This window comes from Salvelinus fontinalis, chromosome 3 (assembly GCF_029448725.1).
Source record: "Salvelinus fontinalis isolate EN_2023a chromosome 3, ASM2944872v1, whole genome shotgun sequence".
Lineage (NCBI taxonomy): Eukaryota > Metazoa > Chordata > Actinopteri > Salmoniformes > Salmonidae > Salvelinus > Salvelinus fontinalis.
The window spans coordinates 5,864,282-5,890,443 of NC_074667.1; the positions used below are offsets into that span (position 1 = coordinate 5,864,282).

Here is a 26,162-nt window from a genome sequence, read left to right on the forward strand (position 1 = left end):
AATATATATCTGCCTTTCTAATGTCTATTTGTCTTCTTCGTTGTGATCCTTTTCTGTTACCTGTCATGTGTGCTGTGTAGTCCCCAGTAGAGATCGCACATGTGACCACCCAGACACAAAGGAGTGGGGTAATACATGTACATGTCCCAATGTTATGGAAATAGCCTCAGCCCTGTTTTCTCCAGCAATGGTCTCCTCCAAACCTCGAATGAACCATTGTGTATTCCAGTGAGTGCTTGGGTCAAGGAACCTCAGATGGTGGTAGGGGTGAGGGAGGTTTGGGGGACATTAATTCAGCATTATCTCATCACTCCTGCTGTATAGATCAGTAGAACACACACACACTCCCCTCCCCATGGTCTCTCCATTTTATAGTCACCCCATGATGGACCTAACTCTCTTCCACAATCAGCACTTGCCACATGGTAGGAGATCAATGTTTTGATTACCCACAGAATGGTTATCTCTCTCTCTCTCTCTCTATTTGTCCCTCTATCCTGTTCTCTCTCGCTCTCGCTATCCCCCGCTCACCCCTCCGACCTTATCTCACAAGCGTAATCAAATTGCCAGTCGAGGTGGCAGGCGGTGGTGGGGAAGGCAGCGAGAGAGCGAGATGTGGGAGAGAGAGTTAGGTGAGACTTCCACACAGACAGCAGGCTCTCTTCTCCAAAGGGAAAGGTGTTATAATGGATGTAGACAGACGTTCCCTGTCAGCACTGTGCTCTCTCTCCGAATCCAGCCAGCCTCTCATCTCTGCATTAATAAAATCAAATGTATTTATATAGCCCTTCTTACATCAGCTGATATCTCAAAGTGCTGTACAGAAACCCAGCCTAAAACCCCAAACAGTAAGCAATGCAGGTGTAGAAGCACGGTGGCTAGGAAAAACTCCCTAGAAAGGCCAAAACCTAGGAAGAAACTTAGAGAGGAACCAGGCTATGAGGGGTGGCTCATAGCTGTGCCGGGTGGAGATTATAACAGAACATGGCCAAGATGTTCAAATGTTCATAAATGACCAGCATGGTCAAATCATAATAATCACAGTAGTTGTCGAGGGTGCAACAAGTCAGCACCTCAGGAGTAAATGTCAGTTGGCTTTTCATAGCCGATCATTAAGAGTATCTCTACCGCTCCTGCTGTCTCAGAGAGTTGAAAACAGCAGGTCTGGGACAGGTAGCATTTCCGGTGAACAGGTCAGGGTTCCATAGCCGCAGGCAGAACAGTTGAAACTGGAGCAGCAGCACGGCCAGGTGGACTGGGGACAGCAAGGAGTCATCATGCCAGGTAGTCCTGAGGCATGGTCCTAGGGCTCAGGTCCTCAGAGAGAGAGAAAGAAAGAGAGAAAGAGAGAATTAGAGAGAGCATACTTAAATTCACACAGGACACCGGATAAGGCAGGAGAAGTACTCCAGATATAACAAACTGACCCTAGCCCCGTGACACATAAATTACTGCAGCATAAATAACACCCCTTCCTCCCTCCCATCCCTCTCTCCATCCTCCCTGCCTTTCTCTGCCTGTTGTCTACCTCTTCCCCCTCCGAGGCACCAGCCTCCCTCCCTCCACCCCCGCCTCTCTCCTCTAGATCTACATATTCTCCTGTAATTGACATTTTCCATTTGGCAGCCTTTATATCGGCTGCCAGCCGTGAGATGCCCGTTGCCTAGGTAACCGTGCTAGTGAAGACCCTCGGTGCTTGGCAAGAGAGGTCTAGCCGCCCTGCCTCCCTATGTAGTGCACTACTTTTGACCAGAGCCCTATAGGGAATGGGGTTCCATTTGGGACACAGCCCCTTCCCTAAACTGTCAGAACCAGAGGCACGCAGGCGGCGGCCCACTTAGGGAATACTTAAGGTCCAAATAATCATGAAAGGTATTATCAAATAAGGGCATTTAAGCTAATTTATGGAATTAATGAGCTCTCTATGAGCCCAGAGGGGGGAGAGTATGTGTGCAGTGTGTATGTGCGGAATGTACGCATATAATCCATCTATATGCACTCAGTAGCCTATAGGTTACCTTAGATGTAGTGCAGTTGGTTGGAAGTCTATCTTCGTTAGCTTGAAGGTAGCTTTATGATGCATATACATTTAGATACAGCTCAGATGCCTATATTTTTTCTCTTACACTGGTTCTCTTTTGTCCTTATCTTGATTCAAGGTTGTACATAAATACTTATTTTCCACCATAATTTGCAAATAAATTCATTAGAAATCCTACAATGTGATTTTCTGGATTTTCTTTTGTCATTTTGACTGTCATAGTTGAAGTGTACCTATGATGAAAATTACAGGCCTCTCTCATCTTTTTAAGTGGGAGAACTTGCACAATTGGTGGCTGACTAAATATTTTTTTGCCCCACTGTACTTAATTATCAAAAGGAAATGTAATTGCTAAAATGTACTTAAGTATCAAAAGTATAAATCATTTCAAATTCCTTATATTAAGCAAACCAGACGCCACCATTTTCTTGTTTTTTCAATTTACGGATAGCCAGGGCACTCTCCAACACTCAGACATAATTTACAAAATAAGCATGTGTTTAGGATGGTCTCTTGATGTGTGAATTAGACAATTTTCCTGTCATGCTAAGGAGTTCTTTTGGGTGTCAGGGAGAATTTATGGATTAAAAAGTATTTTATCTTCTTTAGAAATGTAGTAAAGTAAAAGTTGTCCAAAATATTAATAGTGAAGTACAAATACCCCCAAAAACTACTTAAGTATTTTTTACTTAAGTACTTTACACCACTGGTGCCCAGTGTGGGGCGGACCAGAGACACTCCCTGTGTCATAAACAGTAGTGGTAGTGTTGTGGTGACATCACGCTCAGCACGCCACGCAAGGAAGAGAAATGACCGTAAGTAGGAGGAATCCATCATGTTTCACATTGACACAGTCAAGGCTTCTCTTTCATTTTTCCTATCCTTTCTCTCTTTCTCCCTCTCTCTTATCGATCAAAGAGATTCCTGTAAGTCCCTCTGAGTTTGACATAGTTTCATGATAGTTATACACATTTTACTACATGTGATTATTGATTAACTTCTTGGAATATCATCCAATATCACTTTTCTCAGCATAGTGTACCATTAGAGTAATACCAGCTAACATTACTTTTCAAAATTCAGTAAAAATACAGTTGCTATCATAAATTATCAGATCAAAATATTGTAAAGTTAGGGCTTATACTGTAACCCTTGCCTTGCACCTTGGTATCACACTGAAAACTCTGGGTCTAGCCTTATCACAAGACTAGACCCACTTCCCCCCACCCCCACCCCTGGTACCCCTCCATCCCAGGGACTCAACTGTTCAAACCTATCCTAACCGGGACAGTTTGATGTCTGTCACCTCCTTCCGGTTCCACTCTGTTCAATTTGCCGGTGTGAGAGGCGGACGCGGCAAGATGTGGAGGTGAGGGGGATTGAAAAAGGAGATAGTCAGCGGGACCGGAACACACCGACATCTCCGTGCCGCTCGGCTAAATTGAAACCGGGAGATTGCCATCAGCGCAGAGCAGGGCCGCATACATACAACCAGCTGATGCAGATTCCCATCCCCGATTGGGGGATATGTGCGAAGTGAGTTTCTCCAATATCCACACACACACACTTGTCATATCCTGTTTAAATGCTTCCCATTGACTACCACTGCAAGAGACACACAACATCTTGCGAATAGACTGCTGGTATAGTAAAGTGAATGTGAGAATGAATGTTTATTTGCGCATAGAGAGTCTGTCACGCCCTGACCTTGGAGAAACCAAGAGAGCCCTTGGTTCTCTATGGTGTAGTAGGGCAGGGCGTGACTAGGGGGTGTTCTAGGTTATATATTTCTATGTTGGTGCTCTTGGTATGGTTCGCAATTAGAGGCAGCTGATGTTCGTTGTCTCTAATTGGGGATCATACTTAAGGGTTCCCTGTTCCCACCTGCTTTGTGGGATATTGTTTTTGAGTGAGTGCATGTTGCACCTCAGTACTGCACGGTCGTTGTTTGTTTCTTGGTTTGTTTTAAGTTTCACAAAAAATAAAGATGTGGAACTCCAATCACGCTGCGCCTTGGTCCGCTCATTTCCAAGATCGTGACAGATTCGGGTCTGCAGGATGGAGGATTACGTGTTTCGAGCTCTCCACAATTCGTTCATCAAGGTTCTTTTGTGTCTGCCTCCAGCGTTCATTTATACCCCTCTTACCCCACACTCCCATCAGACCTACCTTTTCTCTAATCAACTTCTCATTCATTTCAATTAAAGTGTCACCTGTCAGTCTCTCTACCTGCTGGTGATGTTTTAGTTGGTTGAACTAACATTGGAGATTTAACTACCAACGGATTTGGCTTCAATCAGGCTATTCATACGTATGTTCCAAATGGCACCCTGTTCCCTATATAGTGCACGTCTTTTGACCAGAGCCACTATGGGCCCAGCTCAAAAGTAGTGCACTACAAAGGGAATAGGGTGCCATTTGTGACGCAATTATACTCTCTCTATACCCTAACAATCCCCCAGCCTCGTTCACTCACAACATTAGATACACACACCACCCATAACTCATTCCCTCTCCCTCTCCTCACCCTTGTATCCCTCTTTAATTAGCTGTGGATTAAATTAAAGGCTATATGTTCTCGTTAATTGATTTATCTTGAGAGTCTATAATTACAGGTTCTCAATGGAGAGATCTCCACGGTGTCGCTGCGAGCAGAGTGTCTCGCTGGTGTGTGTGTGTGTGTGTGTGTGTGTGTGTGTGCACTTTGTGTTCGTGTACGTATAGGCTCTGATCACCAGCAAAAGAATAGTAGGCATTGTTTGAGGCACTTGGAGGTTAGCGGCCCACACAACACTTGAAGTGGAGAGAATAAAAGGAGGCCGCAAATAGATGTCGCTGCCGCGTGCGTCGTAATGAAACACAATTATGGCTTTATTAAAGGATGTAATTGCTTTGTTGGAGCGTCTCAATTATGTCCTTTGTTGTGCGCAATTCACCCACTCTAATATTCAATGCTCAAGTTTAATCTCGGTTGACCCCTCCCATCTATCAGGTATTGTAGTAGGTGGAAGTGCAGTCATTGTTTTGTTTGGAGAGGGGGTAGACTTCACAGGTTCAGGGACAGGGTAGTTTGTTGTTGTACAGTGAGAACTCTATAGGGAAGTGTCACTGGCGTAGACCATCGTGGGGGAGGGGGGGGGGGGGGTATAAAGGGTTTAAAGAGGGGGGGTGATGAAGAGGAGATAGGAGAGGGAGAGAAGGGAGGGAGTGAATATGAGAGGGGGTGCAGCTCTGTTGCAAAATGTTTTACACCACTGGTTTCTCCTTGCCTACTCCCTTGTCTCTTCTCTCTCGGTTTTCTGACAGAACAATGGAATGGTTTTCTGTCGCAGGTCCATCCTCAGAACTCTTAGCATTAGAGACATGTAGTGAACATATTGGATCATTATGCCATTATCCAGTGCTGTTGCCCATATCTAATCCCCATTCCAGCTTTCATCCCTTGCCCAGAACAGTGCCCAGAAACTGGGCATGGCAAGGGATCTCAGCAGCCAGCTACCCCCTCATGGTCTGGTCCCTGATCTGTTATTGCTATCTAGCCAAGTTGGCAAGAAGGCACAAACAGATCTGGGACCAGGCTATAACCCCCTCACCTTGGCAGGCTGTCAAGGAAAAACACCCAGCTCTCTTCTTAGATTTTACACTTTGCCAATTTCCCTCCATCTGTATCTACCTCTTTCCTCTATCGACGGATGGACAGATTCCACTTTGTGCCAATTTCCCCCACCCTTCTCTCCTCTGTCTCCATTGACGGACAGATTACACGGTGCGAATTTCCTCATCCTACTCTCTGCTTCCATCCTTCCCTCGGCGGACGGACAGATTAGGACGTCTTTAACAGCATGTCGTTATCCGTCTGCTAAGTGACCGGTGATTAATTGCCCGTTATTAACGTAACCGGGGGATTGTTCTCCAGATACGCACAGCGTGGATGTCTGATTCAACTTTAATAGGTCTCCACTTCCCGCGCATGGATAATGTGTCATTTGCAAAAGGACCTCTCTTAGACCGTTAATGTAGGCTATTCCCGTTTTTCTGGAAAATCCAAGACTAATGTGTAATTGGGACAACGTGCCAGGGAATAAGGAAAGATTGACCAGAAAATGGCAGGGTTTTCTCAACGCTCTGAAAGATGCCTTAGGGAAAAAAAAGGAATCTCACAGTTAATTTGTGTGAAATCCATTTCTGGCGTTCTCCAGGGATATTCCAGGGAATCATGGAATTTTCAGGTATCGTGAGTTCTGAGGTGGTCTTGGCAATCCATGTTGGCGATTATATTCATTTGTAGATCACAAATTGGCTGTCTGTAACGATGAGCGCTGAGAGTCGTGAAGCAAGTTCAGGCAGTGAGTGTTTTAAAAAACAAAACGAAACAAGAAACACTAACTACACACAGACATGAAACTGAAACAATAACGTCTGGGGAAGGAACCAAAGGGAGTGAGATATATAGGGAAAGTAATCAGGGAGGTGATGGAGTCCAGGTGAGTCTGATGACACGCAGGTGCGTGTAACGATGGTGACAGGTGTGCGCCATAACGAGCAGCCTGGTGACCAGAGAGGGAGCACAGGTGACAGTACCCCCTTCCCGTGGCTCCAGCCGCAGGACGCCGACCATAATGACAATCCTGGGGATCAGGAGCGGACCAATCACCTCTGCTGAGGCACGGGAAACCTGTCAGTCCGGCTGAGACGCAGGAGCATGGTGACCTAGAGCGCCGAAAAGAGCATACGTGACGGTGCACCGTCCCCGGCGCGTTCGGCTCGAGCCGCAGGACGCCAACCAAAAGGACGATCCCGGAGATCAGGAGCGGACCGGATCCTGGCGATCTGGTGAAGGCATGAAAGCCCGACGAGCCGGCTTTAGCAGGGGAGCCTGGCGATCCGGCTGAGGCATGAGAGCCTGACGAACCGGCTGAGGCAGGGGAGCCTGACAATCTGTCTGAGGCATGAGAGCCTGTAGCAGCTTCCAGACCCGACATTATGCCCACCGAAACAAAAAACACTCCCTGCTGCTTCCCTTAGGTGAGGCGTCATTCTGTAATGAATGTGCGCTGAGAGTAGTGCGCTGAGAGTCGGGAAGCAAGTTCAGGGAGTGAGTGTTTTAATGAAATAAACGGAACATAATACAAAACAAGAAACACTAACAGCACACAGACATGAAACTGAAAACAATAACGCCTGGGGAATGAACCAAACGGTGTTGCATTAACTCTTTTCAAAGATAATTCGTAAAAATCCAAATAACTTCACAGATCTTCATTGTAAAGGGTTTAAACACTGTTTCCCATGCTTGTTCAATGAACCATAAACAATGAATGACCATGCACCTGTGGAACGGTCGTTCAGACACTAACAGCTTACAGATGGTAGGCCATTAAGGTCACAGTTATTAACATTTAGGACACTAAAGAGGTCTTTCTACTGACTCTGAAAAACACCAAAAGAAAGATGCCCAGGGTCCCTGCTCATCTGCGTGAACGTGCCTTAGGCATGCTGCAAGGAGGCATGAGGACTGCAGATGTGGCCTGGGCAAAAAATTGCAATGTCTGTACTGTGAGACAGCGCTACAGGGAGACAGGATGGACAGCTGATCGTCTCGCAGTGGCAGACCACGTGTAACAACACCTGCAAAGGATCGGTGCGTCCGGACATCACACCTGCAGGACAGGTACAGGATGGCAACAACATCTGCCCGAGTTACACCAAGAATACCCAATCCCTCCATCAGTGCTCAGACTGTCCGTTGAGAGAGGCTGGACTGAGGGCTTGTAGGCCTGTTATAAGGCAGGTCCTCACCAGACATAACCTGCAACAACGTCGCCTATGGGCACAAACCCACCGTCGTTGGACCAGACAGTACTGGCAAAAAGTGCTCTTCACTGATGAGTCGCGGTTTTGTCTCACAAGGGGTGATGGTCAGATTCGCGTTTAATGTTGAGCGTTACACCGAGGCCTGTACTCTGGAGCAAGGGATCGATTTGGAGGTGGAGGGTCCGTCATGGCCTGAGGCGGTGTGTCACAGCATCATCGGACTGAGCTTGTTGTCATTGCAGGCAATCTCAACGCTGTGTGTTACAGACAGACATCCTCCTCCCTCATGTGGTACCCTTCCTGCAGGCTCATCCTGACATGACCCTCCAGCATGATAATGTCACCAACCATACTGCTCGTTCTGTGAGTGATTTCCTGCAAGACAGGAATGTCAGTGTTCTGCCATGGCCAGCGAAGAGCCCGGATCTCAATCCCATTGAGCACGTCTGGGACCTGTTAGATTGGAGGGTGAGGGCTAGGGCCATTCCTCCCAGAAATGTCCGGGAACTTGCAGGTGCCTTGGTGGAAGAGTGGGGTAACATCTCACAGCAAGAACTGGCAAATCTGGTGCAGTCCATGAGGAGGAGATGCACTGCAGTACTTAATGCAGCTGGTGGCCACACCAGATACTTACTTTTAGTTCAGGGACACATTATTCAATTTCTGTCAGTCACAGGTCTGTGGAGCTTGTTCAGTTTATGTCTCAGTTGTTGAATCGTGTTATGTTCATACAAATATTTACACGTTAAGTTTTCTGAAAATAAAAACAGTTTACAGTGAGAGGCCGTTTTTGCTGAGTTTATATAGGGAAGGTAATCAGGGAGGTGATGAAGTCCAGCTGAGGGATGACACGCAGGTGCACGTAACGATGGTGACAAGGGTGCGGCATAACGAGCAGCATGGTGCCCTAGAGGCCGGAGAGGGAGCACAGGTGACACGGTCTCTTTCCCTTAAATCGTGGGGGAAAAGGCAAGGCACCATATGGATATAATGGTGAGAAAATCTGGATGAAATTTGTCCCCTGATTCAATTGGTCCCCCTGGTTCAATAAAAGTATCTTGGTAGCACTGCTTAATCCCATTGATGGCCTTGGGAGGGACGCTCTCGATTTCTAAGTTGTCAAACCCCTTCCCCCCCTCCCCCAAACTCCCTCCCTATACAGTACCCCCTCTCCACAGGAGGCTGCTGACGGGAGGACGGCTCATCATAATGGCTGGAACGGAGTGTTTGGAATTGCATCAAACAATGTTTGATGTATTTGATACCATTCCATTTATTATGCTCCAGCTATTACCAAAAGCCCATCTTCCCCAATTAAGGTGACACCAACCTCCTGTGCTCTTCTATCTCTATACAAGACTGCGTTCATCTCATGTCTGGCTGAACAGAATACGTCCTGCTCCCCACTTCTACCTCCACCATAACCATCACCCTTACCTCCATCCATCCACCATCCAGCTGACCCACCCCTGACATCCATGCTACTCTACCCCCACATCTCTCCTCATCAGCCTTCCATCCAACCCACCCCAGCCACCCAGACATCCACACTGCTCATTCTACCCCACCCCTCTCCTCATCACCCTTACCTCCATCCTCCCACCCAGACATTCACAACGATCCACCCCCCCCATCCTTCTCCCTCGGGGGGCTTCTCGCTAGACTACCATGGCTCTCTGCTAGCCAGCAGTCTGTTGTTCTGAGCAGCAGTGGAGATTATCTGTTACTGCGTGGAGGAGCTGCTGTACAAACAAAGGCAGCCATGCGGCCCTGGCTCTGGTTGACTCCCAAATGGTAACCTATTCCCTATTATAGGGCACTACTTTTGACCAGGGCCCTGGTCAAACATAGTGCCCTCAAAAGGGAATAGGGTGCCATGTGGGACTCAGCCTACATCTCTGCTCTGCAGTGGAGGCTGTAAACAGTGTGCCACTAAAAAGGGAAACCCTCACCGGCCCCTGCCTTTGAAAATCCAACTGCTGCCACCAATTAGCGGCAGGAAACTCATCAGGGGTGTTGTTTGCCATGTTACTGGGAAAAAGAGACCGTATTGTAGTCCTGTAGTGTGTTTCACCGTGTGTGTCATGCGTGCGGACAGCTACAAGATATACACGTTAGCAACTGATGTTAATGACTGTTTAGATAGCGGTAGCCACAGCAGGCATTTAATAATGCATTTTTGACATTTGCACAGGTGGGAATATGTCAACGTACATCTGCATCTCACATTAATTGCTGATTCTATTGTTGAGCAATTACGGCTAATTAGCAGGCGCTTCAATCTGGTGCCGTGTTGCGCAAATGGTAAACAAATGTTACCTTTACGCATGCAAATAAAGGCATTTTTATGCCCTCCTTTTGTCCTTGTACTGGGTATGTACTAGCGACTACAGCGAGGCATTTGTCTTCTCGTAGCGAGGCATCGCTGCAGAGCTGCTAAAAGGGGACATGGTTTGTCATGCTGCTGCTGGCTGATGCTAAATGTTCTTTTTTTATTCCTCCTCGGCAGCTCAGATGTGGCGGGCGGCGGTTTATTGTGCAGCTGGGTTATTATCTGGAGATGGATGCCCATGCCACCGCGTTGTCACTCTCTGACCGGGGGAGGAGGAGATGAAGGGAGGGAGGGAGAGAGGGTATAGTCAGTGGAGGAAGGGTGATAGGATAGGGAGGTTTTGAAGCGAGCGAGGCAGGCAACGTGCACCTTGAAGAGGCAGGAGCAGAGGCGTGAAATTGGCACTGCCCCCTCCATTTGCCCCCTCTCTCTCTGCTTGCCAAGGAGCTGCTGCCTGGCTGATTGACTGACTGACTGGAAGGACCATAGATGGCTGGCTGGCTTACTGGCTGGCTGGCTGGGCTGGGCTGCAGAGGGTGAGGTTGTTGCTGTGCTGCTGAGGGGATGCATCCCCCTCTCACCCCTTAGCCTCCGCTCCCTCCCCCTTCCCCCACCACTACAGCCTGGCCATAACTCACCCTAATTACATTTCGTAGGTGGTGCTCAAACACAGAGCGCATGGCAGAGCAGTGTGTATGTGTGTGATGTGCAAAGAGCCTCTGCTATGTTTAATACAGCAGGATTTATGGGAGCCGTAATGGAAAAAAGGGCAGAGGTCCAGCAGGGACACATTACTGACCTCTTAGTATGCACCTCAAATGGCACCCTTTTCCCTATATAGTGCACTACTTTTGACCCTCCAAATGCACTGATATTTATGACACACACACGTTACCCTTTATCTAACCTGTTTATCAAAGACCTTGAAGTGTACCCTCCTCCTTTAAGGTGAGAGGGGTGCCTCATGTCTTGAGTATATATGGCACATACTGTATATTGCGACCTTGTAACCTCAGCAGCGTAATGACATTATTTCTCTTTCTTTCTTTCTCTCTCTTTCTTAATTTCTTTCTTTCTCTCTCTCTTTCTTTTTCTCTGCATGTATGGGGACTTTGCAACCTCAGTCGAGGAATGACCTCTTTCTATTGTTTTATCACACATACTTTCACTTCTGGACAGCCTTCTTAATCAGTGTCAGTGTAAATCAGGAGGCGTAATAAGCTCATCTGGGCTGTGAGGAGATCTGCTCCATGCCTTGACGCCTCCCGTGTGTTTTTCCTCATAATTAACGCATCTAATCCATCCCTCCTCCTACCATGAATACATCACACACACACTAAACCTCATCTCTCCCAGGGTGCATTGCTGCTCCCACGTTGACTTATGTCCCCAAGATACTTTCTCTCTCAAAAACCCACTGCACCGGAATACATTTACTATTAAGCATTTAAGCATACTCTGCATGTATTATATGACGTTAATTATGTGACATCACGAGGTTAAAATATTCAGCATTTATTGAGCTGAATTTATTAAGCTTGTATTACGTTACATCATGGGAATTTAGTTACGTAGCATAAGTTACACATTTATTACACAATACATATTAAGTACATGTGTACGTTTTTAATCACACCACACACACACAGCTCTTTTTATTATCATAGGGATCAATATCTTCAGCAGTGTTTCGCTCAGACCATTCCTCAGCCAATTGACTTTGCACTGATGCCCGGAGCGCGAAAGAAAAGAACAAACCTTTCTTTTGTTATCTCCTCCTCCTTTCATCAGTCAGTCGCTCTCTTTGGTCCAAGGTGTGGTGGACTCAGACCCCTGTGAAGCCCGTACTTCTGCACACCTACAAATTGTCTTTGACTACCTCTCTCTCTCTCTCTTCCCTCCCTCTCCATCTCCCCCTCTCTATCTATCTTCCCTTCCCCTTTCTGTCACTCTCGCTCTCCCGCCCTTCTCTCCCTCTCGCCTTTTCCCCATCTCTTTCTCTCTCTCTCCCTCCCTCTCTCTCGCCATCCCTCCCTCCCTCTCTCTCGCCTGGCATGAGGTGATGGAGGCGGGGTGTGTGTGGGTCTCGGGGGAGCACGCCTCAGGGATTATACAGAGTGATGCCATGAAAGATTCATGACGATCCGGTGTGTGTGTGTGTGTGTGTGTGTATGTGTGTGTGTGTGTGTGTGTGTGTGTGTGTGTGTGTGTGTGTGTGTGTGTGTGTGTGTGCACGCCGACTGGAAAAAGGGAGCAGGGAGAGAAGAAAGGCGAGAGGGGGAGGGGGAGAAAGAAGTGAGAGACAAATTGATGGTGCACAGCAGGACTGGCTTCCAGGCTGAGATTACAGGCTTCTCCTTTGACCAAAGTCAGAGGCGGCCATCTTGTTTGGTCAGGCCTGCGGTTCACTGCACTGGTCACTGACCCCCACACACACAAAAAACACACGTACACATCAAACACATGCAAGGGTCGCACACACACACACACTACTGACTCACAGAACCTATATGCCCTCTTTCTGAAGCATTGTCTCTAATGGGCTTTAAAATAGACCGTAGGCCATAGAGCTCCATGCTTCTCTGATGGACCAGTATTGAATTCAGAGCAGACGGAGAGAGCAGAGGGCGTCTGCTGTACTAACATGTGCTGTGATAATGATGGAGTTAATCAGGCTGGCACACTCTCCCGTGCTCCAGTCTGGTCTATGGATGCGTCCCAAATTGCACCCTATTTCCTTTTTAGTGCACTACTTTTGACCAGGGCCCATAGGGTTCTGGAGTATATAGGGAGTAGGTTGCCATTTGGAACGTATCCTATGAGGTCTGTGCCAAGCCGGGGCAGACTGAAACTGGGGGGGGGTGGGTGGGTGACTGGGGCATCGGTGGCGAAGAGCTGCCATGGCCAAAGGAAGCATGGTGACAGAGCCAAGCCAACACATCTCTATTCATAAGATTGTGACATCACTCTGGTAGTCATCTGGGAATGGGTATGGGAAAGGAGAAGGAGGACTCGTGTTGTGGCTTTGAAGCAAACATAGAATGCTGATGTGTCAGTGTCCATTTATGATGTACAGTATGTGTGTTTGTATTTGTGTGTGTCAGTATGTGTCTTCGGGAGTCTATTTGTCACTGGTGTAGAGAGGAGTAGGCAGGAGGCAGTCGCAGGTTTAGAACTACTGAATTTATTTAAACTCCATAGAACAGGCGGCAGGTAGCCTCGTGGTTGGCACGTTGGACTAGTAACCGAAAGGTTGCAAGATCGAATCCCCGAGCTAACAAGGTAAAAATCTGTCGTTCTTTCCTGTCATTCTGCCCCTGAACAAGGCAGTTAACCCACTGTTCCTAGGCCTTCAATGGAAATAAAAATGTGGTCTTAACTGACCTGCCTAGTTAAATAAATGTTAAAAAAACAAAGAGGGACGAAGCCAAAATGCTGTTGTGCTCAAAATATATCTTCATAAACAAAAAGGCAGAGTGAACCCAAAGTGCAAAATATAAAGTGCTCAGAAAATAGTAGGAGAGATTCCTCTCAGGAAAACACATTGACAAGTTTACAAGGACCGACAAAGACATATGGCAGAGGGAGTATATATACAGTGATAGAGTGGGGATTGGAACCAAGTGTGTGTAATGATGACGAGACAAGTCCGGGGTTGATGAGTGAAGGGCGTTTGCCAGCAGTAGGTTCGGCAGCAGCTAGAAGGCCGGTGATGCTGAACGCCTGAGCTGGACAGGAGGGGGAGCCAAAGCGAAGGCTGAACGATCCAGAACGTCCCACGCCGGAACCCAGCACCGCTCTTCGAGACCATACCCCTCCCAGTCGAGCCGGTACTGGAGAAGCCCCCACGACGCCGTGAGTCCAACAGGCTGCGGACGAGGTACGCCGGGGCCCCCTCAACGTCCAAGGGAGGGGAGGTGCGTCGTGGGGTCCAGCACTAGCCAAGGGACTAGCTGCCACCGGCCTGAGGAGAGATACATGAAATGAGGGTGAGATACGGGGAGCTGTAATCTGTAGGTCACCTCATTGACTCTCCTTAGGACTTTGAACGGCCCCACAAACTGCGGGCTCAGCTTCCGGCAGAAAGCCAGACCCAGTCACCAGAGTGAAAGACTAGGGCCACACTGCGGTGACGATCAGCCTGCGCCTTCTGCTGGAGGACGACGCGCTGGAGACAGGTGTGCGGTGTTCCATACCTCCCCACCAATCGTCCACCACAGGAGCCTCGATCTGACTCCGGTGCCAGGGCCGGCTGATAGCCTCGAACACAATGAAAGGGTGTGAGGTTAGTGGAGGAGGGAGTTTTGTGCATATTCTGCCCAAGGCAGAAACGCAGCCCACTCCCCCGGCTGGTCCTGACTGTAACTACGACGGTACCTATCCAGTTCCTGATTTACCCTTTCCACTTGCCCATTTGATTGGGGACAGTACCCGGAGGTGAGGCTGACTGTGACCCCCAGTCGTGCCATGAAGGCCTTCCAGACACGGCAGGTGAACTGAGGACCACAGTCAGACACGATGTCCTCTGGGATCCCGTGCCGGAAGACGTGAGAGAAGAGAGCCTCCGCCATCTGCAGGGCCGTAGGGAGACCAGTCAGAGGAATCAAACATCAGGCTTTGGAAAACCGGCCCACAATGACAAGGATGGTGGTTTGCCCCTCTGAGGGGGGAAGGTCTGTGACAAAGTCCACGGAGAGATGGGACCAGGGTCGTTGTGGAACCGGCAGCGGGTGGAGTTTGCCATAGGGGAGGTGTCTAGTTGTCTTGCACTGTGCGCAGAGCAGGAAGAGAAGTAAACCCGGATGTCCTGGGCCAAGGTGGACCACCAGTACTTGGCAGAGAGACAGTCGATAGTACAGGCTATACCCGGGTGCCCCAACACAGGTGCTGTGTGTACCCAGGCGAGGAGACGGTCCCACACAGAGAGCACGTAGGTACGCCCCTCGGGACAGTGGGCAGGTGAGGGCTCCTGTCGCAGGGCTCGACTGATGTCCGGGTCCACATTCCACACGACAGGAGCCACAATGTGGTTCAGGGGAATAATGGGTGTCACTTTCTCCCTCCGATCCTCTGTGTCATGCACCCGGGACAAAGCATCGGCCTTAAAGTTATTTGATCCCGGCCGGTAGGAGAGGGTAAAGTCAAACTTGGTGAAGAATAGGGCCCACCTGGCCTGATGCGGTTTCAGCCTCTTCGCTGCTTGAATGTACTCCAAGTTCCTGTGGTCCGTCTAGACAATGAATGGGTATTTAGCACCCTCCAGCCAGTGCCGCCATGCTTTCAGCGCCTTCTTGACGGCCAACAACTCATGATCCCCTACGTCGTAATTCCACTCCGCAGGAGACAGCTTCCGTGAGTAGAAGGCGCATGGATGAAGCTTAGGCGGCGATCCATTGTGTTGGGAGAGAACAGCCCCTACTCCAACCTCGGAGGCGTCCACCTCCACGATGGACAGAGACAGGTCAGGGTGAGCCAGAACATGCGCGTTAGTAAAACGTTCCTTGAGCGCACGGAAGGCTTCGTTGGCCTCCCCAGTCCAGCGCAGCTGTCGAGAACCTCCCTTCAGGAGGGAGGTGAGAGGGTCCACCACTTTGCTGAAACCCCTAACGAAGAGCCTGAAATAGTTGACAAAACCAAGGAAGCGCTGCACCTCCTTGATGTGGGATGCAAAAGGCCGCGACCGTACTGCACTGATCCTCTGCTCTTCCATCTCCACTCCCGCGGTGGATATCCGATAGCCTAGGAAGGAGACTGCCTGCTGAAAGAACAGGCACTTCTCCGCTTTGGCATACAGGTGAATCCCTATCAGCCTCCCCAAAACAGACTTGACATGAGAGACATGTTGCTCGCGTGTAGTGGAGTACACCAAGATGTCGTCTATGTACACCACTACACAGCGGCCCAACATGTCTCTAAACACCTCATTAATGAATGATTGAAAAACAGAGGGTGCATTTGTCAGGCCGTAGGGCATTACCCTGTATTCGTAGTACCCGGTGCTGGTGCTGAAGGCGGTCTTCCATTCATCCCCCTCTCTGATGCGCACCAGGTTGTAGGCAGTGTGTAAATCCAATTTAGTAAAGTACTTAGCACCATGCATCTGTTCGGTCACAGTGGGTATGAGAGGCAGGGGATAACTGAATTTAACAGTAGCCTTATTCATTGTCCGGTAATCGATACAGGGGTGCAGACCTCCCTCCTTCTTCACATAAAATAAGCTGGAGGTGGCCGGAGAGGTGGACGGACGGATGAATCCCTGGGCCAGCGCCTCCTGGACGTAGGCCTCCATGGCTTCGGTCTCTGCATGCGAGAGAGGGTAGATGTGCACCCGCGGGAGGGTAGAACCAGACAGTAGATTGATTGGGCGATGAAGGGGCAGGCACGTGGCACGAGTCTTCGAAAAGTCAACTTGTAGGTCCCGGTACTGCTCCGGGATAGGGACGTGGTTGGCCTGGTCCGGACTTTCCACGGAGGTGGCACAAATTGACACAGAGAGACACCTTCCCTGACACTCCTGCGACCAACCCAACAACCTCCTCTCTGTTCATGATATACTGGGCTTATGCAACTCTGGATCTTCTTTTCCTGTGGCTGTCCTCATGAGAGCCATTTTCATCATAGTGCTTGATGGTTTTTGCGACTGCACTTGAAGTTCTTGAAATTCTTGAAATGTTCTGCATTGACTGACCTTCATGTCTTAAAGTAATGATGGGCTGTCGTTTCTCTTTGCATATTTCAGCTGTTCCTGCTATAATATGGACTTGGTCTTTTACCAAATAGGGCTATCTTCTGTATACCACCCCTACCTTGTCACAACACAGCTGATTGGCTCAAACGAATTAACCTGTTTGGCGTGCAAGCCCGACGTCGGTACATTTATGACAACAGCCACTTCAAGTGCAGGGCGCGAAATTCAAAATATATATTTTTTAAATATTTAACTTTCACACATTAACAAGTCCAATACAGCATATGAAAGGTACACATCTCGTGAATCCAGCCAACTTGTCCGATTTTTAAAATATTTTACAGGGAAGACAAAATATGTAAATCTATTAGCTAACCACATTAGCAAAAGACTCCACTTTTATTACTCCATCAGTTTTTGACTCCATCAGTAGCTATCACAAATTCGGCCAAATAAAGATATAAATAGCCACTAACCAAGAAACAACCTCATCAGATGACAGTCTGATAACATATTTATTGTATAGCATATGTTTGTTTTTCGAAAAATGTGCATATTTCAGGTATAAATCATAGTTTACATTGCAGCTACAGTCAGAAATTGCACCGAAAGCAGACAGAAAAATTACAGACACCAACGCCAAATAACTAAATACTCATCATAAAACATTTCTGAAAAATACATAGTGTACAGCAATTGAAAGACAGGCATCTTGTGATTCCAGACAATATTTCCGATTTCTCAAGTGTTTTACAGCGAAAACACAATATAGCGTTATATTAGCGTAGCCACAAAAGCCAGAAACACTTGGGCGCCGACGACCAGTTCACATGCACGACAGATATTAGAAATAGCATCATAAAATGTTTCTTACTTTTGGTGATCTTCCGTCAGAATTTTCCAACAAGGTGTCCTTTGTCCAGAACAGTCATTGTTTGGATCTGGAACGGCTAATTTCCCTCTTGATTTAGCATGGGCACTTGCCAAGTGGCACGGATCTCTCCAACGTCAACAAAGTCAGAGAACGGAACACGGCAAAACTCCCGGAAAAAAATTCAATAATCTGAATAAACTATATTGAAAAAACATACTTTACGATGATATGGTCACATGTATCAAATAAAATCTAAACCGGAGATGTAACCGGAGATCCATAACGACAGCTAAACAGAAGGCAAATCCATGTCTTCTTTCGCGCGCTCCAGAAACAGGAAATGGACGGTCACGTCATACAAAGAGCTTTAATTCCACCTCAGACCAAGATAGACACGAAATTTCTTCTCTCACCGCCTCTTGACAACCAGGGGAAGGTATATGAAGTGTACGTAGACTCTTACGTTCATTGCCCATGTATAGGCATGAAGTTGAACAGAGCATCGATTTCTGACATTCCACTTCCTGGTCAGGAAATGTGCTGCAGAAGGAGTTCTGTTTCACTCAGAGAAATAATTCAAACGGTTTTAGAAACTAGAGAGTGTTTTCTATCCAATAGTAATAATAATATGCATATTGTACGAGCAAGAATTGAGTACGAGGCCGTTTGAAATGGGCACGATTTAACTGGCTACTCAATACTGCCCCCTGCAGCCATAAGAAGTTTTAAGAAGGAAAGAAATGTAACTTTTAACAAGGCACTCCTGTTAATTGAAATGTAAAGAGTGTGTACAGCTGTCATCAAGGCAAAGGGTGGCTACTTTGAAGAATCTCAAATATAAAATATATTTTGATTTGTTTAACAGTTTTTTGGTTACTACATGATTCCATGTGTTATTTCATAGTTTTGATGTCCACTATTATTCTACAATGTCGAAAACAGTAAAAATAAAGAAAAACCCTTGAATGAGTATTGTGTGTGTCCCAACTTTTGACTGGTACTGTATATTTATATATCTGAGCATTAGTGTGTGCCCCAATAACCCCTTTCGGGACTCCTCCATCCTCCACTCCCTCCATTCCCTCCTCCACTCCCTCCATCTCTCTCTAGCCTCTTGAAACACATTGCATTATGGACAGTTTTGATTACATTTCAGATTAGAGCCACAGCCGCCGTGGAGAGAGCACAGCTTTCACCAGGGAGTGAATTATGCCGCCGTTACCCCCCTCCAGTGCTGGTGTGTGTGTGTGTGTGTGTGGGGGGGGTCGCTGAGTTCCCACTATTCCTGTGACCTTTTTTTAATCAAAATGACGCGGCGGTGGGCAGAGAGGCAAAGAGAGAAAGAGGGGAAAGGGATGATATTGCTCAACACAAACCCCTCTCTCCAACGCCCAACCAACACCCCCTCCATCTTCTCTGCATCCCCCCCTTCTCTCTTTGTGCCCTGAGGCCCGGGGGTTCCTGGTGCTGCAAACAGTGAATTAACCCATCTCAGACCTCTGTTAATGGACTCCTAAATATCAGCCCTAGCCTTTGGATATGCCACCTACATTTACATGGGAGAGGGAATGACTTGGCTGTCTTTCGGCGATAAAAGCCGTGTTGTTGTTGATTTGCTTGTTCCTCGCATTGTTGTTTTGTTTGTGTGTGGGTGCATGTTTATGGAGATGCGGTTTGTCTGTGTGTGTGTGTGTGTGTGCATAATATGATTTCCATCCATAGACATAACATTGTGACTCTGCCAGCTAATGTGAAACCACAGCATGTCCCACCTACATTGTGTACAGTATGTGCTCTCAAGTCAAAGGTCAAGCCATCGCTCCTATTCCAAAACACCCACACTCTCCCTCCCCCCAGTAATCTCCACACCAGCCAGGCAGCCAGTGAAAATTAAAGTCAACAGCTGTGTGTGTGTGTGTGTGTGTGTGTGTGTGTGTGTGTGTGTGTGTGTGTGTGTGTGTGTGTGTGTGTGTGTGTGTGTGTGTGTGTGTGTGTGTGTGTACAATACACTCGGCAGTTCTGTGGCTCTGTGTCAGTCAATACAGGCTGATCGAAGACGATGGGGCCCTGCTGGGGGAAGGCGTGCGTGCCAGGGCCCTGGCTGGGTTAATCTGTGGACAGTCTTCTGCAATGATGATGCTATTGATCTGGTGGTAGATCATATGAAGGTCAGGATATGTTGTCTGTTTGTGGAGGCCCAGGTAGTAATACACAGTAATACACATTGGCTTTCATTGAACAAGTGCCACCTTTTCTAATAGAATCTTGGAGCGTATGGGAATGAGAACAAAGACGTAGAGCGTGCGTGCGTGCAGACACACACACTTATTTTCCCCCTCTGTTGTAAATCTGTTAGTGGTTGAATCAGTTGTCTGTTCCTATAATCATAGATTTCTAAACCAGAAGCCATATTTGCATACAAAACGAATTATTCCAACTCCATTTGAAATACATCTAATAGGCTACATTTGGCTAATTCCATTGGTAGTTGGAGGAACATGGCATTCTATACAGTAAGAGTAGATATTGTTGAGTTGAACCTTAGTTGATTGACAGCTCTCCTGTCCCATCCCCAGGTCATTATCATCGTTCCAGCGGCTTGCCTCTCTGCAGGTTGATGAAACAGAAACAACGCTTGTTAGCACTTCATTATTCATTTGAATCCATAAAGGAAATTAATTAAGCTTAAGTGTGCAATAAATCTGATTAGCCAGTCGGTTACCAAAACACCATAAAATCCACGCAGGTCTTATTCCCTTTAATTAATATGTGGAGAGGCGGGGGCAAATACCCATGCATACGTTCATGTATGCACACAAACACACACACAGTGCTTAACTATGACTGAAATAGGTTCCGGTACTAATTTTGGGTGCCGGTACTGTTTATATTTAGGTGCAGGAGCTCCACAATACCTTTGCGCTAATATTCTATAAGCGGAACAGGAGCTCTAGAAGTAGAAAATAAGTTGCCGGTACTCTGCTCCGGTGAGCTCCTGCCCAAGTCAAGCACTGTACACACACACACAAACAGAACGGTATACACACACACACACACACACACACACACACACACACACACACACACACACACACACACACACACACACACACACACACAAAACAAGATGCAAACGGCTATTCATTGGGGATGAAAGATAAGCTGGGCTTAATGTATGATAATATTCAGGGGCACCACGAATAACAAAATAAGCAAGCTCATCAGTAAACCTGAAGTGTAATTAATAGACTTAAAATGCTTATTGATAAAAATGACACGTTGGAGAGGAGAATAGAAATGGGCTTATTAAATGTGTTGACAGGAGTGGTCACAAAAATAAAGCTTGAAAATAGTTTTTTAATGATGCTGTGCGTTGGATGAACCTTCCTTTCCTCTCTTTCACCACTATTTCCATTACTCCAGTCTATGCTGTTTGTATCATGCCTCATTATTTCTGAACCCACTCTCTTCCTCCCTCCTTTCCTCTTCCTCTTCCACTCCTCCCTCCTTCTCCTCCCTCTCCCTGGCCAGTACTCTCGGGGGAAATTACCACAGCTCAGAAACGCTGTCCTACTGCACCACACTGCTCCACTCTCCTCTCGGCCCATATAACAAACCACCAGCACTACAACACACACACACACACACACACACACACACACACACACACACACACACACACACACACACACACACACACACACACACACACACACACACACATACACACACACACACACACCCCTCCCTCAGTCGATACAGTCCCCCAGGCTTGCTGCTGTAACCGGCTATTCTGTCGAAGCTCTGCTTGTTTGTTGTCCCCTGTATAGAAATTGAATCAGTCACTCTGTGGCCAAGGTCCACTACACACTGCACCGGTGAACAGGCTCTGCCTCTCTCTCTATTTCAGATTATATTCCTCTCGCTCTCTTTCACAGATTTTATTGGCCTTGTTCTCTGGGTAATTCACTGTAATGTTTACAAGGCCTATAATAAAAAAAGGCCTGTCCACCTGATGGGTATGGTAATATGCTTTCTAAAGCCCCTCTTCTCACATTACAATGGTATGGCCCTCAGAGAAGATGGCAGTATTGGTAATATGACAGCCCTACCACTAATACAGTAAAAAAAAAAAAAAACTAGTTTCACAGTTTATAGATTGCTAAATGAATCTGTAGCGGCATGGAATTATGTTTTTGTTTGTATCATTGGTGTGTGGAGCGTTGATAGTCACCTGTCTATTCAGTAGGGTGAAAACAGCAGAGTTGGGGACACTCAGGCTCTACTTTGGTTGTTATCTTTTGGTACTCCCATGTCAGAATTATCATCACTGTAGCATTTAGCATACGTCAAGTCATGCCTTTGGAAATGTCACTTTGAACGGAGCGGCAGCCACTGTCTGCATTTTGATTACTCCTAGGCATAATCTCCAGACTGGATGATTCAGGATTCATGATCAATACCAAAAACCTGGCCTATCATCTATCATTCTGCACCAGATAGGGAACCAGTGATGGGTTCCCTGTCTACTGCATATAGTGCATTAGTTACAATATTAAGTAGTGCACTATATAGGGAATAGGGTGCCATTTTCAGACGTAATGACAAGGGAGGGAGTCTAAACAAAGATCCACTTTTTGGCTCATCGTTCAGTGAATTGTTTGGGTTCTCACCCGGTCATATTTATTTTGTTAATTCCTAATTCCACAAGATAAGGCAATAAACTGAAATTGGGAAAGGGTCTTAAGTGTTATGAGAACTGCTAAATTGTATACTGTTGGAAAAGCTGGATTGTCATTTAGATGTACTATTCTTCTGACCTGGTTCAAGATCTGTTTCTGCGGGCTTGACAACTTCAATGTTAAGCTCGCCAATGACCATAGGAGTTGGCAAGACAGCACAAACCGATCTGGGACCAGGCTAGTATTCTTCATCATCATAACACATGGAATATGTCTGTCTGTTTCTTAAAGAAATGCCAAACCTAGTGAGATTCGCTTTGTACAATTGGTTCCTGATTATGTGTCTGTCTCAGTTTTGACTGTCTATAAATGTTTCAGAAGGGAGTGATACTTCCCCTCATGGCAAGCATGCTAAAAGTATAAAATGTTACAAATGTTAAACTGTTGCCAAAGCACATGAATCAGATATACATGTACACCGTAGCCACAATAGTGTGTGTGCGCAGATATACAGTAACTTGTGTGTGGGAGTGTCTCTCTGCTAGCAAGATCTTACGGCAGGCATGAAATTAAAACCTTCTGTGGAACGCACTCATGATTGAACTGGAATTAAAACAAAGGACATGCGCACAGGGCGCCTAAACGAAGAAAAGAAAGAAAGGGAAAGACGGAGGAGAGGAGTATCCCAGGAGAGGAGAAAGTGAGTGATTGCCAGCGCCGCAGTCCGTCCGCCTCGCCTTACGTCTGGATTTCCTCTTATCAGAATATCAACCAGACCTTTCTCATTGCCGCCACTCCATCAGACGGCTATCTTAAATGTGAAAGCAATTAGGGAAATTGGCCCAAGTCAAAGAATAATCCGAGACACCTAAAAATGAATGGCACCCTATTCCCTATGTAGTGCACTACTTTTGACTGGCTCTGGTCAAAAGTAGTGCACTATGTATGGAAAAAGGTGCCATTTGGGATGTAAACTCAGAATAGATGTCAATTGTTTACCCTTTTGTTCTTCTCAGTATTCACGTCCATCTATTTGCCACTCACTGTTACAGTGGGAGATGTGATGGTGTCCTATGTGGGGGCATAGATCTCCATCTCTCTTTTTAAAGTGCACTAATGACTTGTGAGGTCACAGAATTGGTGATGAGAGTTCTGCAAACTTAGTTCTGCATTATCCTGCCTGGATGGCAGGCTTGCTCTGATGCTGGCAGGTGCTTGCAAAATGCACTCTACAAAAGTGCAGTATTGTAACGTAAATAACCTCACACCTACCTACAGTATATACAGTGACCTCCAAAAGTATTGGGACAGTGACACTGACATCTACGCCAACACAAATATCATACCCCCCCAAATGCTAACCTCCCCTGTTATTGTAATGGTGAGAGGTTAGCATGTCTTGGGGGTAGGATATTTGTGCGTCTAACTTTCTCACTCATCATTATTCACAATTAATTCAGGATTCATGGTAGCATCCACATTATCATGGTAGAATCCACATTAATATAGAAGTGTTTAGAAAATAGTATATTCTTATTTACAATAAAATTGACTCTAAAATGACACAATACATTATTTACAATTCATTTCTATTGGGCACAAAACAATCTTAAACATAACGAAAACAAACAGCAAATGCATCCAACAAATGTGTAGTCACAAGCTTGATTTAGTCATTGCGTGCTATGAATATGGGACCAAATACTTAACTTGTTACTACTTTAATACACATATAAGTGAATTTGTCAGAATACTTTTGGTCCCCAAAAATGGGGGGACTATGTACAAAAAGGGTTATAATTTCTAAACTGTTCACCCAATATGGATGAACATACACTCAAATTAAAGCTGGCAGTCTGTACTTTAACCTCATAGTTGTACTTTTGGAGCTCACTGTGTGTGTGGCAGTATTACAAGTTTGTTATCACATGAAAACTCCAAGGAATGCAGCCTTCTCTGCTCACCTCCCTTAACCCCCAAGTTTAAACAGCTGTTTTTCCCATTCAGCTAGAGTTGGTTTTCGCAATAGCTTTGGGCAGCTTGCCTTGAATAGGAAGAAACTTTGTCTGGGCTCTGGCTTTCTCATTGACAGTCTCTTCTGTGATCTATGGGGCTGTGCAGTCTAGTCTAGGCTGTTCTCACTGGTCAGTTCTCCCCTTTGTGGACCACAACTTTGACCTATTCCCACTGTGTGCATACTGCACGATGCATGGTCATTTCCATAAGAAAAGAGGCATTGAGAATGAGTTGGGGCCAGAATCCTTTCTTGAATCTGAGAAGCAGAACAAGGGGAATAGTCGTCCTTCATCAACCAATTGTTAATTAGTCTGGAATTTAAATATGCTCCTTCTTGGTGGACTTCATGTGACTTCAAGATTTTGAGGAAGGTTGTGTGATAGAATCAAGGGCCCTTGTAAAAATATTTATTCTTCTTGCATAAACTTCTAATTTGCAAACTAATCACATACTATGTTGATACATTACTGAAACTATTTAGTCTTTTATTCACAGAACTCAATGTATTATTTTGCATTGCCATAAATATAAACATATTGGTGATGTACATGGCCTACAGAAATAACCTATATGGTAGTGATTAACACACATTTACCACACAAATGCAACCGAAGAGTGCCTAAGGTAGGCTGCAAATAAGATATGCACTATTTTATCATCCTCTGTATCTGCCTGTCCATCATTTATTCTACTGAGCAAATCAGAATGCCATTGTCAAGGGTACGACGGGGCTGGATCATGCTGTGTTGTTAGTGGGAGATCACGTGGATTGGCTGCTTGGGCATGGGGGCCACTTCCTACATGATTTCTGCTCAGAGGAGAGAGCGAGCGGTCTTAGTTTGAACAAAATGGCTGCAAGAACGCTGTCAACGAGAGCTCACTGAACGCATTATGACTGTCCACTCTTACATTTGGATTTTTCGAGAATGTATTTTCTTGGATTCGTTTTTCAATTTGCATTCGTAGTAGCAAGGTCGTCGGTCAGATGTTGTTGCTAACCTGCTAGCTCCTCAGCTAGCGGCCTAAACACAAATTATTTCATTTTGCACTTTAACCCAAGTTTCCTAGCTAGCTAGCCATTTTCGTCGACAATTTACTGAAATCTGCCTATTTACTTTCATTTGCAAATTACTCCTTACAACAGTCGATGACTAATGCCAACTAGCTAACGTTAACTCCGCTACTTTTCGAATCGGAATTGTTTCTCTTGCTTTTTCGTCTTGCTGCTTTTTTTTCTATATCGTGATACTTTAACGTTTAGCATGTTTTTTTGTTGCGAAAATTGTACTTTTAGTGCATCGTTGCGCTAAAATACAAAGTTCTTATTGTGTGTTTTTCCAAGTATCGATCTCGGTATTTTTTGTTAAGCTGCTCAAACAGTTATCCAGTCAGTAAGCCCCTGCAGCAGGAGAGCTAAACTTGGCTAATGCTAGCTAGTTGGATAACTGCGAAGACTGAATTCCTGATTTGTCATTTACGGGTATTTTTCGGAAAAGGCACAGCAGAATGCTTTTCTGCATCATTCTCTGTCATGCACCAACTCTGTATTGAAAGCTGCCAAAGCTCAACGTGTGATTACGCAAGGTAAGGAATACTTTATTGAAATCCAACCACAGCTTGTTTGACAAGCGGCGTCACACCAGCTCGAGCCCCATACATTGTGTTCTATTATTATGTGACTCGAGCACTAACTCTACCGTTCGTTTTTCTACTCT

The 26,162-nt window shown here is 46.3% G+C and overlaps 1 protein-coding gene across 3 annotated transcripts in view; it reads left to right on the forward strand.

Annotated features, from left to right (window-relative positions):
* The window catches only part of LOC129836567 (trinucleotide repeat-containing gene 6C protein-like), a 187,583-nt gene that overhangs the window by 81,722 nt on the left and 79,699 nt on the right, over window positions 1-26,162 (forward strand). For 2 of the 3 annotated variants that reach the window (XM_055902903.1, XM_055902907.1), the window contains exon 1: window positions 25,223-26,031. The exons of the other annotated variant lie outside the window; for it this stretch is intronic. The gene's annotated coding sequence lies outside the window, so the exon portion shown is untranslated. Of the gene's footprint in view, window positions 1-25,222; window positions 26,032-26,162 lie in introns of those variants that run through there. 3 annotated transcript variants of the gene reach the window in all.